The sequence below is a fragment of the Cebus imitator genome, unplaced genomic scaffold (assembly GCF_001604975.1).
Source record: "Cebus imitator isolate Cc_AM_T3 unplaced genomic scaffold, Cebus_imitator-1.0 Scaffold32, whole genome shotgun sequence".
NCBI classification, from domain to species: Eukaryota; Metazoa; Chordata; class Mammalia; order Primates; family Cebidae; genus Cebus; species Cebus imitator.
In genome coordinates this window covers 3029693-3043302 of record NW_016107347.1, presented here as the reverse complement: position 1 = coordinate 3043302, position 13610 = coordinate 3029693, and positions in this window count along the sequence as shown.

The following is a 13610-nucleotide window of genomic DNA, read 5'->3' as shown; positions in this document are numbered from 1 at the left end:
ACGAGGTCAAGAGATCAAGACCATCCTGGCCAACATGGTGAAACTCTGTCTCTACTAAAAATACAAAAATTAGCTGGGCGTGGTGGCACGCTCCTGCAGTCCCAGCTACTCGGGAGGCTGAGGCAGGAGGATCGCTTGACCCTGGGAGGTGGAGGTGGAAGTGAGCCGAGATCGTGCCACTGCACTCCAACCTGGTGGCAGAGCAAGACTCTGTCTCAAAAAAAAAAAAAAGGAAAAAGAGAAAGAAAATAAAATATGAACCTGCCCTGTCACCCGCTACGTAGAGCTCTCAGCAGCTTCCCATTGCTGGTGGGATAGAGTGTAGGACTAGGCCTCCGCAGCCCGCCTTCCCCGAGCCTGCACACTGCCCCATCTCCCCTCTGCAATCAGTCACTGCCAGAAAGGCCACCATGCTTTGGGTAAGCATTGTCCTCACATTTCAGTTTTCCTTTTATAATGTAATCAAGGGAGGTGAGAGTGGCCTAACCCTTGAGTTTAGCTAAAAGTTGAACCTATTCCTAAAACTCTCTCTAGCAAGAAACATCTGAATTATAAGGGAATATTAGGCAGCTGGAGGGTTTGCCTGGAAAGATTTAGAAAGAAAAAGGAATGATTTGTATGCTGCATGCTGCAGGGTATCGATGCCCCTTGGCCTCTGCACACGGGCGTCCTGCTGTCTAAAGAGTGCTCCTTTGCCAGTTGTCAAAATTCTAGTCATCCTGCAGGAGCAAGTACAAGAAACCCTTAGAAGCCTTCTTCACTGGCCTACCGGAGCAGCGTTGCTAACTCCTCCTCTGAGCCAGCAAGGCACCTTGTCCATACATCCACCATCACTGCGTGCAGCACACCATATTGCAAAGATGTGTGTGTGTGGCTATCTCCTTCCTGGGCCGTGAGTTCGTGTCTCACGTCTTCGTAGCCCCAGTGCCTGTTGCAGAACAGGGCTGTATGAATAAGGACTTTTGGTTACAAGTTACAGAAATCAGCGCGACCTCTCCCCTCAAGCAAAAGAAGGACAAGCCATTTTTGTTCCCTCAGCATGCTCTGTACTTCCTTCCATTTCTCATGAAGCATGACAGTCTTGTCGGTGTGCTTTTCATAGGGAAGAACTCAACAGATGTGCACTGAACACAGGGTGGTGAGCGCTGGAGGAGGAAGGAGAGGGAAGGAATGGGAAGGGAGGGGAGATGCGGAAGCCCAGTGGAACCTGCCTCTGTGTTTATCCTGGAGCCATCACGATGGCTCCAAGGTCACCGTTCTCTGAAGACTCTGCCTGGCTCTCCTTCCCATTCTCCCCTCCTCACTCACTCTCTTTCCCCAGAAAGTGGGGGAAGTTCTGCCAATTGGTTGAGCTCAGAATCTCAGGCATCCTGCTCACCAAGCCAGTGTCAATGTGGGGCTGGGCTCTTTCCTGAGCCCATGACATTTATGCCTCAGGAAGGTCCCTGCAGAGTTTGAGGACCACAGGGCGCAGACAGCTCCTCCCTGCCAGCGTCTACTTAACTCTTCTCTAAAGTTTTTCTTACTTTTTTCTTTTGGTCCTTACTTTTTAATTGCTAGATTTCTTTCCTTTGTTTTCCTAGTTAAAGGCTAACAAAGAATGAATTGGGTATTTTAGGCATTTGCGGTCATCATTAATTTCATGGTCCTCTGCATTTATTAAGTCTTATTTCCTCTCCATAATCTTCTTTCCCCTGATATTTGTAAAAGCACATCTTATTTTCCTTAATTGCTTTGGCTGCCGTGATCTAATTCTGATTTTTAGCCACCCTTATCTTTTCTCAGGAAGCTTTAACTGATGCAGCATATTCTTGTTTAATTCTTTCCCTTTTTCTCAGCAGACTGGAGTGTATTTCTTTCTCCATAGATCTCCTACCAGTCTTTGGGAGAAGTTGTGCTGATTAGATTTTGCCTTTCCTTTAGGAGTCCTGGGCTGGGGCTGGGCACAGTGGCTCACACCTGTAATCCCAACTCTTTAGGAGGCTGAGGCAGGTGGATCACTTGAGCTCACGAGTCTGAGACCAGCCTGGCCAATATGGTAAAACCCCATCTCTACTAAAAATAAAAAAATTAGCCAGGCATGGTGGCACACACCCGTAGTCCCAGGAACTTGGTTTCAGGGGAGGCTGAGGCAGGAGAATCACATGAACCCAGGAGGCGGAGGCTGCAGTGAGCTGAGACCGCTGCACTGTACACTAGCCTGGGCAACAGAATGAGACTCTTTCTCAAAAAAAAAAAAAAAAAGTTAAAAAAAAAAAAGGGGGATGCTGGGCTTCCCTCCATGTCCACAGTCTCCTCCCCTGAAACCAAACCACCCAGGTTCTCCAGTCTTCCATCTGCAGCCAGACAAAGTGCTCTTTGTCCCTCAGTGGCAGGTAACTCTTTCCCCTGCTGTTTCTCTGCTTGAACAGAAGGCTGTGCCTAGGGCAAGAAGGATGAAGGGAAACGGTGCAGTCAGATGGGCTTCCTGTTAGCAGCGCGGGTGCACAGGCTGGAGGGGAAGCAAACAGCAAAGATGCTAGGGGTCTCAGGGGTTGTGGGCCGTGGGTAATTAAGTGCTCCTAGTCAAAGACCTTCAAGCTTCACTTCTGATTTGTTGAGAGCCAGAAGCCAGCATCCATCTCTCTCTCTAAGACCTGCAGGTACCACAGCTACAGCTTCCCTTGAATATTTTGCTTAGTCTTCTCATTTAACACCTACTTTGCTCTGCCTGACTTGAGGTTTGTCACTTACGTGTCTGTCTCTCTTATGCTGTAAAATTTAACTCATCTCACTCCTTTGCAACCCAAGCATGCTTTGGATCCCATAGTCCCTATTTCTACTAACATCATTGCCTAGACTATTCTGGAACCATCTACAGCCTCCTTTCTCCCTCAGCCTTCACACGTAATAGATCACACGTAATAGGTTGTGCACCAAATTGCATTTTTATGAGTACCCTCCTTTTCATTGACACTAGATACCCTTCATTAAACGTTCTCTGGACACGGTGCACAATGAGGCGGCCGACTTACACCCAGCCCCTTCTCTCAATAACCACCTTTGGCTTTCCTTCCATCACCCACATCTCCCCATTTACTTAAGGGTTGCCAGCTACCCAGAACTCTAGGAATGAAGGTTGTGGCTTAGGCCTAACTCAGTCAGCCTAATTCTACCGCATTCCCTCACGATCCCCATTATTCTCATTGGTTCAGGGTGAGTACATGACCCAGCTCAAGCCAATGAAGCTAGAGAGGACGTTTATTGAAGACTTTGGGAACAAAAAGCTTCCCTGCTCTCCTGAGAGCACTTCCAGAGTTGAGTTGCCGGGTGCTGGCAGCCATCCTCCCCACTGTATGGGAACAGCCAACCTGAAAATGAAATCAATGCAGAAGAAAGCGGAGACAAGAGATACGGAAAGATGAAGAGTCCCGATTTTATTATTCGAGCGCATAGATCAAGCTGTGCCTGAACCCCTCCCAGACCTTGTTGTGCACGCACATTCCACATCCAATCCATAAGCAGATCCCACCAGCACTGCCTTTGAGAATATTCAGAATCCAATTCCTTCTATGTCTGCTGCTCCTTCCTAGTCCTCCTGCTCAGACTTCTGCGGTAGCCCTCACACTGGTCTTCCTCGTCCCACAAGTGGCCCAGGAGATCCTTTTAAAACTGTAAGTCAGATCACCCTACCGCTCTTTTCAGATCCCTCTAACGGTTCCCCATACAACTCCAAGATCCTGACATGACTCTCAGGTCCTACATGGCCTGCCTGCTCCCCCGTCCTCCCCTCTTACCATTCCAGCCGTCACTCAGCCCGCTGCGTCCTCACCAGCATTTCAGCTCCCACTTCAGGGCCTTTGCACTTGCTGATTGAGCTCCCTGGAACGCCCTTCCTCCAGCTAGGTGCATGGTTTGCTCTCTCTTTCTTTCAGTATTCTGCTCAACTGTTACCTTTTCAGTTAGGCCATCCATGACACCTCTGTCCTAAAATAGCACTTCCTTATAACTCTGTATCCCCTTGCCTTGCTTTATCTTTATTTATAGCCCTTACGACCATGGGAAAAAACTATATATCGTCAACAGAAGAAATGACAAGGTTGATACATTTGAAAGAGAGCTGTATTTCTCATAAAGGGTTGGAGACTGCAGGTGACCGTTTGACAGGCTGGAAGTGTAGCCTCTGGTCAAAAGCCAGAAGCAAGTACTTAAGGGTGGGAAGAATAAGACAGGAACTTATGCTGAAGAGGGTGGTCAAATATCCATAATCAACCGTTTATAGAAGGAGCTATAAATACTCGCAAAGGGGAGGCAGGGGCATGCACAGCAGGCTGACACGTATGCAACCTGTATCCTGCATTCACTCTGGGGTGGAAACAACATTTAAATGTATTACAGTTCGGCTCTATATGTCAAAAGGTGAAGCAGAGGACAAAAGGCCCTCTGTGTGCAGCCTCTGCAGACTGGCCAAAACCACCCCATGGTCAGTGGTCTCTTACGAGGAAGGAACTCTGATTACTTGTTGTATCAAAACAGGACTGGTTTCTTTTTAACCCTCGGGGAAAAAATCCTAATAGTAGTTAGTGGCAGGGACTCAGTGGAGTGTTGTCAGCTTGCTGATTGGATGAATGAACACGCAAGCTCATCATTTTCCTATTTTTGCACAGAGGTATTTTCAGTTGAGTTTCTGCCACTTACAAAGTATTCTCATACAGGATTTCATTAATATGTTTGCTTAGACAGTGGATCAATACCTTCACTTAGGTTGGGTTGTAAGTTACATCCTCACAGATAATGATACCTGACATGTGACTGTCCCTGTTGAATGCCAAGACACCACATGCAGGGCCCTCTTAGAAGCTTACATTGGTTTCATAACATCAACAGGGCAAATAGTGCCTTCCCCCATATTTTGGGAAAAGTGAATGTGGTTTGGTAGAGTTAAGCAGCAAAGCAGAGACTGGAGCCCACACCTTGTCCCCAGCCCACAGCTCCTGCCACACCTCAGGTTTGCATTTCTGTCCACAGTTCTGCAGCTTCCTAGCGTGGCATTCACCCACAGGCCTGGGGGAGTGCTACGAAATCCTGTTCCATGTGATACCTACTTATCTAACATTCCGAATTCCCTCTTTCCTGAAAGCCAATAGAATTCTAAATTTTTTCCACATGAGACTGTGGGCTTTTTGGGAAAAAGAAAAGCAAACATATGGCTCTCAGAAAATCAAATCTGCCTTGTGAGATAAAAATCTCCCTCCTTCTCCCCCACCCTCCCAACTAACCCATGGTATAACGTTCTTTGGAGTTTCATTTTGCATTTTGGGGCTGGGGCAACAGACACACACGTGTGCCTGCCTTGAGCGGTCGCAATACATCGCAAAAAATCCTTCTGCAACCCCTGTCTTCCAGAGTGGATTTTTCCTTCCTCAGTTATTCCCCACGGATGACATTAGCTCCCTTTTTAATTCCTTTCCCCTCGCTACACGCTCTGATGTTACTAACCAACCCCCAGTGGATATGCAGAGGCTTATTTGGTGTCACATGTAATAGATAAAACAGTGGGGGCTTCTAAGCAGAAAATGTTTTGCAGGCTGCAAAAGGCTACAGAAAACCACAAAGCTGCCAATATGGTCCAGAGTTTATTAATACATATTTGGCACAAGTTTGGCACACAACGCTGCCCTCTCCCCCACAGGGATGAGTTACATGTTTATAGACATAGCCCACGGTGGGAGGGGCGAGGATACAGCCCCCTTCCCAGGAACCTCCTGCAAAGCTTGTGCTTTTATCTGAAGCCCAGAGACATCCAGGTAGTAGGCCTCTTCACGTGGGCACAGCGTTAGAGTTTGCTTGAGTCTTCTTCCTATTCTATGTTTTATATTTCTTTGTTTGTTTTTGTAGAGATGGGATCTTGCTTTGTTGTCCCAGCTGGTTTCAAACTTCTGGGCTCAAGGGATCCTCACACCTTGGCCTCCCAAAGGGTTAGGATTACAGGAGCGAGCCCGGCTTGCAGTGGTGTTTTAAAGAGGCCACCAATTCCTTTACACACTCCCATCAAGAGGTGGGGTCAGCGTCTCCTCAGGTAAAATCTGGGCTCTGTGACCCTTCCCGCCAAGTGAGTGCAGTAGGAGGACACTGTGGCCGCCCAAGGCTGGGTCAGATGGGGCCAGGCCCACTCCATCTGCAGCTTTTGGGACGCTCGCTGGCCCCTTTTCTGGATACCCGTCAGCAGGAAGCTTCCACCTTGCAAGGAGCCCGGTCTCATGGAGAGGCTGTGTGGGGTGCTCTGGCTGACTGTCCTCCAGCCTCCAGTCACAGGCCCTGGGCATGCAAGTGAGGCCACTCCCTTGGAGACACAGCTCCCAGCCCCAGCTCACCCAGCGCTCAGCCATTGGCATCACCCTGGCCATTCAAGTCTTCCCTGCAGCACTCCAGACACAGCAGAGCAGGGAAGAGCGGGGCCCACAGGTTCTGCCAACGTAACAAGGCAGCCGTTTCTGCCCCTGAGTGTGTGTGGGGTGGTTGCAGAAGGAGGAAGCGAGCCCGTGGCCAGGTGAATGCTCAGCATGAAAAGGGCCCTGAGTCCACGCCAAGAGCTAGACCTGCCCGGCGCCCTGGCCGTACTGCCCACACCTCATCAAATCTATAGGGCCAGACTGCAGAAAAGACTCCTTGTCCATTGTTAAAACTGCGGAAAGAACCAGACTCTGCGGCAGTCAGCACTGACTCGCTCTCACGCTGAACAAGGCCTGCGGTGACTTCCGACTCAGCCCGCCCGTCCCTCCTGGGCGTCTCGGGCCTCCTGTCCTGCCACCTTCCCTCGTTCACTCCCCAGCGATCTGGGCCCCCTCTCCGGCCCCCCACACACCAGATATGCTCCCACCTCGGCGCCTTTGTTCTCCAGCTCCACCTGCCTGCACTGTGCCTCCTTGTATATTTGCTGGCTGTCTGCCTCAATTCCTTTAGGTCAGGGAAGCCCTGACCACAGACTGGTACTGTCCCTGGCCTGTGAGGAACTGGGCCACGGCATTCTATTCTCCTAGGAGCGCGAGCCCTATTGTGAACTGCGCATTTGAGGAGTCTAGGCTGCGCTCCTTATGAGAGTCTAATGCCTGCTGGTGGGAGGTGGAACAGTTTCATCTTGAAACCATCCTCCCCCAACCCCCGGTCCATGGAAAAATTGTCTTCCATGAAACTGGCCCCTGGTGCCATGAAGGTGGGAAACCAGTTCTTCAGGCCTTTACTCAGAAGGCCTTTGTGGCCGTGCTCTCCAAAGGGCAAATCCCCACCCACATCCTTCACTTACAAGACTCCTGTTCTACTTTATTTTTCTCTTGAACACTTGTCGCTATCTAAATATTCCTATTTTACTTATTTTTCTTGTTTGTTATGCCTTTCCCACTAGAGCGTAAGTTCAACACGCACAGAAATCCACCCCCAGGGCCTAGAAGAACACCTGGCACGGGGAAAGTAGGCAGTCAACATCCATTGAGAAAATAAATGAATACTGTGTAACAAAGGCATGCTTTTGCTCTTATCCTGAGAAACAAGCAGAATATATGCCTATCACAATAAATATTTGTTAAGTGAATAAACGGGAGACATGCAGAATGGCTGGTTTATCGCTGCCTTTAGAAAACAGTGTGAATTTCATCCTGCTGAGATCTCCTCCAACCTCCCTCTCCAGCTTCACCGCCTGCCTCTCTCTGCCCAACCGGCTCAGGTATCCCCTGGTTCAGTGCACTGAAGCCTGGCTCCTGCCAGGTCCTCTGCCTAGGAGGTCCTGCATCTACCTCTTTGTTAACTTAAGTCCTTTTTGTCTTTTTTGGACCAGCTCGGGCACCGCCAAGCTGGAGTCCCTTTGACCTCTGGTGAATTCCATGTATACTTCTCCCAGGTCCTGAGGTCCCTGCGTATCTGTCTCACGTCCTTCATTGGTCTGAGTCCCAGGGAAGAGCAGGTGCTGCCCTGCCTTGTTCATATTTGTAATCCTTACCCCCCTTCACTCACAGGCAGCTGCAGGTACAGATGGGATCTGGAGAAATTGGGGATGTGTTGGAGCGATGGGGTGAGAGAGGAGGTCAGAAGAGCTCCATGTTCATATCCGATTCTGTTAGGGTTTGGGAACTGCAACAATGGCAGTAGAACTGACCAGCATGCCCCTATGACACTGGAAAGAGCACAGGTCTTGGAATCAAAGAGTCTGGTCCCATCTCCTAGCCAAGTCTCCTTAGACAAACCCTTTACCTTTCCCAAGTCTTGGTTTCTTCATCTACAAAAATGTCTATGCCACAAGGATATTGTTTGGATGAAAGAATATCATTCTTGAGGCGGGAAAAAGTGCAAACGGAAAAACACTATGCAAATGTAAACGACTTGCACAAGTTAGGGCCTCTAACTGTTGAAATTAACAAGCATGCAGCTCAGGTTGCTGCCAGAGGGTGGCAGCAGCAGGCAGGGACTTTGGCCCTCAGTCCTCTGAAAGAAGCAATCCTAGAAGCTGCCGGGAAGGGAAATGTTCCTGGGGTTGCCCAGAGACGATCAGCTCATCTGACTGTGAGGAGATGGAGTGAGATCCGGCCAGGGCTGAACCAAACCCCAGAAGCCTTCCTTTGAGTGATTTTCCCCGGATGTCTTTTACGGCCACCCTCACCATCACAATGCTGTCCTGAAATTTCCGGCAAACGGTGTAGGTTTTTGGTTGGTGTTGAGCTTAAGTGAGCAGGCCAAATTATAACTCCTTCCCCAGAGCACCATGTTATTTATTTTTAATTTTCATTTTTGTTGAGACAGGGTCTCACTATGTTGCCTAGGCTGGTCTTGAACTCTGGCCTCAAGCGATCTACCCGCCTTGGCCTCCCAAAGTGTTGGGATTACAGGCATAAGCCACGGCACCCGGCTGCGCCTCACTGTTTCAGACATGATGAAACTGAGGCCCACAGAGGTTACTTTGAAGATCACACAAATGCTAAATAGGAAAAAGTTAGAATTCGCATTTTAAGCTTGGGGTTTTTTTTAGCTTGAATTCCATTACATCATCACTTCTTTCACCTGCTTTTCAGTTATTCAAACAGCCAGCATTTTTTGGGGGCTCTTGCAGCTGGTTGGAGAGCTGCATAGACTTCCCACTACTTAGCCATGCTGGCTGCTCTCTTGGCCTAGGCGAGCCGATAGCTCCCACCTTTCCTGCTCAGAGGTAGGGCCTCAGTCTATCTTCCTGTGCTTTGGGCAGTAGGCGCCACCTCCTTGGTGTTCTGGGGCTCATAGCTGAAGCCCAACAGCTGAGCAGTGCCCTGTCTCCCCTGCTCCCTACATCACAGCTTCTTAGATCACAATCGCACAGACTCTGCTGGCTTTGTACTTAGGCAATTCTGAGAAATTAACTAGGAAGAGGAGGGGAACAAAAACAAAAGTAAAAAGCAGAGGAAAGTCATGCATACCTAAGGAATCCCATAAAGTTTCCCAGTTCTTCTCAGTCTGCAGTCCACAACTCCTTTGCTGCGAAGTCCAGGCCCTGAGCTTGAACTCTCCTGGCTTATTTCCGAAGGTGAAACTTTCTCATTTTGTCTCTTCTTTCATTAAGTTGGCCTCATTATCAGGAACGTAGAGGCAAACTGGGAAGGAAGCTGACATTTGTCGAGCATCTCCTAGGGGTCAGTTGTCATGCTAGACCCTGGACACACATCACTTCATTTGACTCTCACAATAGGCTTGAGAACAAAGCATTTGTCTTCTTTTACAAATGTGGAAACTGAGACCCAAAGACATGAAATGGCATGCCTAGATTTGTGTATCCGGTATGTGGTGGCGCAAAGCTCTTTTCCCTGAAAGCACATGATTATGCAGCTAGCAACCAGCATGTAACATTTCTTCTCTCAGGGGCATCAGGGGACTTTCAGGTTGAGTGACTCTCATCTCGGGAACCCAGGCTTCACACCGGAACTGGCACCGTAGGTTGATTCTGTCCTCTCTGCTTTGTGGGTAAGAAGCCCAAGAGGAAACGAAAACTCAGTTTTTGCCTTGGAGGAGATACAATCTGGCAAAAGAACAAACTCTCAGAGACGGGCTTTTTGGTTGGAAAAGACCATGTGGGCCGCCATGGTGCATGCATTGGGGACCGACTACATAAGGCTGCTTTTGTGAGAACATTCACCTCATTGCCTGGCAGTGATGTTGTTTGTGGAATCTGATTTTGCTGCTGATACTGGCAATGAAATTCTTCTATGATCATCCAGATACAACCAAGCAATCATCCAGATACGTCAATAGGTCCTGGCCCCAGACACACAGTGTGGCCTTTCCAATCATCCCTGCAGCCCTGGCAAATGTCAGTTTTTGGTAAAAAATGCGGCTGGGTGCGGTGGCTCACCCAGTGACCGCTCTCTTGGCCTAGGTGAGCTGATATCTCCCACTCTGGGAGCACTTTGGGAAGCCAAGGTGGCAGACCATGAGGTCAGGAGTTCGAGACCAGCCTGGCCAATATGGCGAAACTCCGTCTCTACTAAAAAAACAAAAATTAGCGGAGTGTGGTGGTGCATGCCTGTAGTCCCAGCTACTCAGGAGGCTGAGGCAGGAGAATCGCTTGAACCCTGGAGGTGGAGGTTGCAGTGAGCAGAGATCACGGCATTGCACTCCAGCCTGGGCGACACAGCAAGACTTTGTCTCAAAAAAAAAAGAAATGCTAGATGCTTGGCTCCTTTTTTGTGTTCCTCCCCTGAGTCTGTGGGAAGGTGTAATGAGGGTGCAAGTGGAGGCACCAAAGAGAGGAGCTGGAAGTCAGGCAGGAAGGTGAGGTGGGACGCAGGGATTGCCGCAGCTAAGGACAAGTGAGGCGTGTGAGGCAAAGGTGACACCAAGGTCTCAGGAAGAAGCAAGCAGTGTCCCCGAGTTTGGAGTGCAGGTCCCAGGGGCTGGGGATTAGGCGATGAACGTGTGGATGGAGGAGACAGGCACACCCCAGAACATCTTGGGGCTTAGGGTCCGCCACTGAAACATGAAGGGATCCAATCCCATTTGGAATTTCTTTCTCTTCTAAATGTCCACAGTTCAAAAAATTCCATTGGGTGTGAAGTACAGAAATGGCAATTTTGACCATAGTCCTGACTTGACCTGAACCTTGTTAAGGCTCTCCCTTGAGAAAGGGAAAGGGAAGTGGAAGTCCAGATCATCAATATTTTACTAGTCAGAAAATAAGAGGTCAGCCTAAAGTAAGACCTCCAAGAATGTTTTCTTCCTTCTCTGCTTCTTATTCTCTTTCCTGTAGCCTACTTCCGCAGGAGTGTGAGCTTAGGTAAGAAAAAGAGTCAATGACAGTAGTGCAAGAGCCAACCTGCCCACTGCCATGAGCGTGGTAAGGCAGAAACCGGCATGAGTCACCAAATAGAGTGTGTTCTGCTGAAACGCAAACACTCAAAGGCAGGGACTGTTCAGTACACTCAGGGCATTTACTCAAGTGGGAGGTCCACTTAGAATTAAACAGAATTCAACTGAAGGACAATACACGTTCGACTTAGAAATATTAGAACAGCAAGTAAACGAGGAGGGCAGAAGAGTAGCTATTATCCACCACGCAGGGTCTAACACCCTGGAGACATTCTGCCAAGAGGCGTACCCAACACACACTTTTTGAGACATCAAGTGGGACTATATTGTTGATTGTGAGGGGTACCAAAAGATGCCTATGAAGGGCAGGTAGCCTCCATTGGGGCTTAGCCTGGGAGTGTTCTTGGCTTCACTCAGGAAAGAATCAAGCGCCAGCTGGTGGTATTAGACAGCAACGTTTATTGAAGCAATAGCAGATGTACCACTCCTTGCTGAGCAGGGCTGCACCACAGGCAGTGTGCCCAGAGGAGCAGCTTAGAGGCAGTTCTGCTTCCTACTTCTACCCATTTTAATTATATGCAAATCAAAGGGCAGATTATGCAGAATTTTCTAGGAAAAGGGTGGTAACTTCTGGGTGGCCAGGTCATTGCCATGGAGAGGGGTGGTAAAGGTTGGGTATAGCCAAGGCAACAGTAAACTGACATGGCACGCTGCTGGGCATGTTTTATGGAAAGCTGCTTCCACCCATCTCTGTTTCAGCTAGTTCTCAATTTGGTCCAGCGTCCAAGCCCCACCTTCAGAGTCAAGTTCCGCCTCCTTCCTCAACACCACCCTATAACATGCCTTTTTACTATATGGATTATTTTGAGCAAAAGGCCATCATGAACCAGCAGAGGCAGTAAAAGCTTTGAAAACACAGCACAAGGTTTTCCTTTTGTAAAGAAAATTTACAATTTATGAAGAAAATACTCATTTGTGAAAAGTTCTCTCTCTCTCCTGTATCAGGAAGAGGACTCTTTTTTTTCTTTTTTTAAAGATGGGGTTTCACCATGTTGGTCTTGAACTCCTGACCTCAGATGATCCACCCACCTTGGCCTCCAGAGTACTTGGATTACAGACGTGAGCCACCACGCTAGGCCTGAGAAGAGGACTCTTAACAACTCTTATCAATGGAGAGGGCGTTGGCTTCCATCTGCACAACAAACCTTACTTAGCTCTTGTTGTTTGCCACACCTTTCTTGGTCATTGGGTAACTTGCCTCCCCCACCCAGAAGCCCCAAATCCCTTTTTCTTTGTTTAGCCTAAGATACTCTATAAGTCCAAATTCTGACATCCCTTTGGGTTACTCACCTCTGGGTGCTCCCACGGTCTACGAGGGATACACATTTTAGTAAACTTTTATGTGCTTTTTTCCCTTGTTAATCTGTCTTTTCCTAGTCTGATTTACAGAGCTCCAGCCAGAGAACCTAAAACGAACAGAGGAAAAAGATTACTTTTCTCCTCTCCTACAACCGGGACCTGTTTTTGTCATATTCCACAGCTTGTCTAGATCATGATTTACTTCACCAATTTCCTTCTCTTAGACATTTAAATTGTTTCCAATTTTGACTTTAAAATACTGCAGTGTATAAATTTATAGCCAAGTCTAGTACGTAGCCTTCATTATTTCCTTGTGATAAAATCATCCTTGTGGACTTGTTAGAAATCCACATACTTTGCATGCTTCTAATTCACACTGACAAATTGCCCACCAGAAAATATACTATTTGCAATTCTCCTGGCCATATACAAGAATGCCCATTTTCACCATCATCAACGCTATGTTTTCATTTTTGAAATGAAGATGAAAAATGCATCTATGTTAAAACTGACATTTCTTTATTAATGAATAGAAATAAAATTCTTCTTTTGTGGCTTGCTCCTTTTATGAGTTTGACCCATTTTAATATTAAGGTGTCTATCTTTTCTTTCTATGTTTACAAGAAAAATTTAATATTAAAAATTTAACGTTGGCCAGGCACAGTGGCCCACACCTCTCATCCCAAAACTTGGGAGGCCAAGGTGGGAGGATCACTTGAGTCCAGGAGTTCAAGATCAGCCTGGGCAACATAGTGAGACCCCGTATCCACAAAAAATTAAAAAATTAGCCAGGCATGTTGCCACATGTCTGTGTTCCCAGCTACTTGGGAGGCTGAGGCAGGAGGATCACTTGAACTCAGGAGGTTGAGGCTGCAGTATGCTGTGCTCATGCCACTGCACTCCATCCTGAGCAACACAGCAAGACTCTGTCCCTAAAATAACAACAACAACAA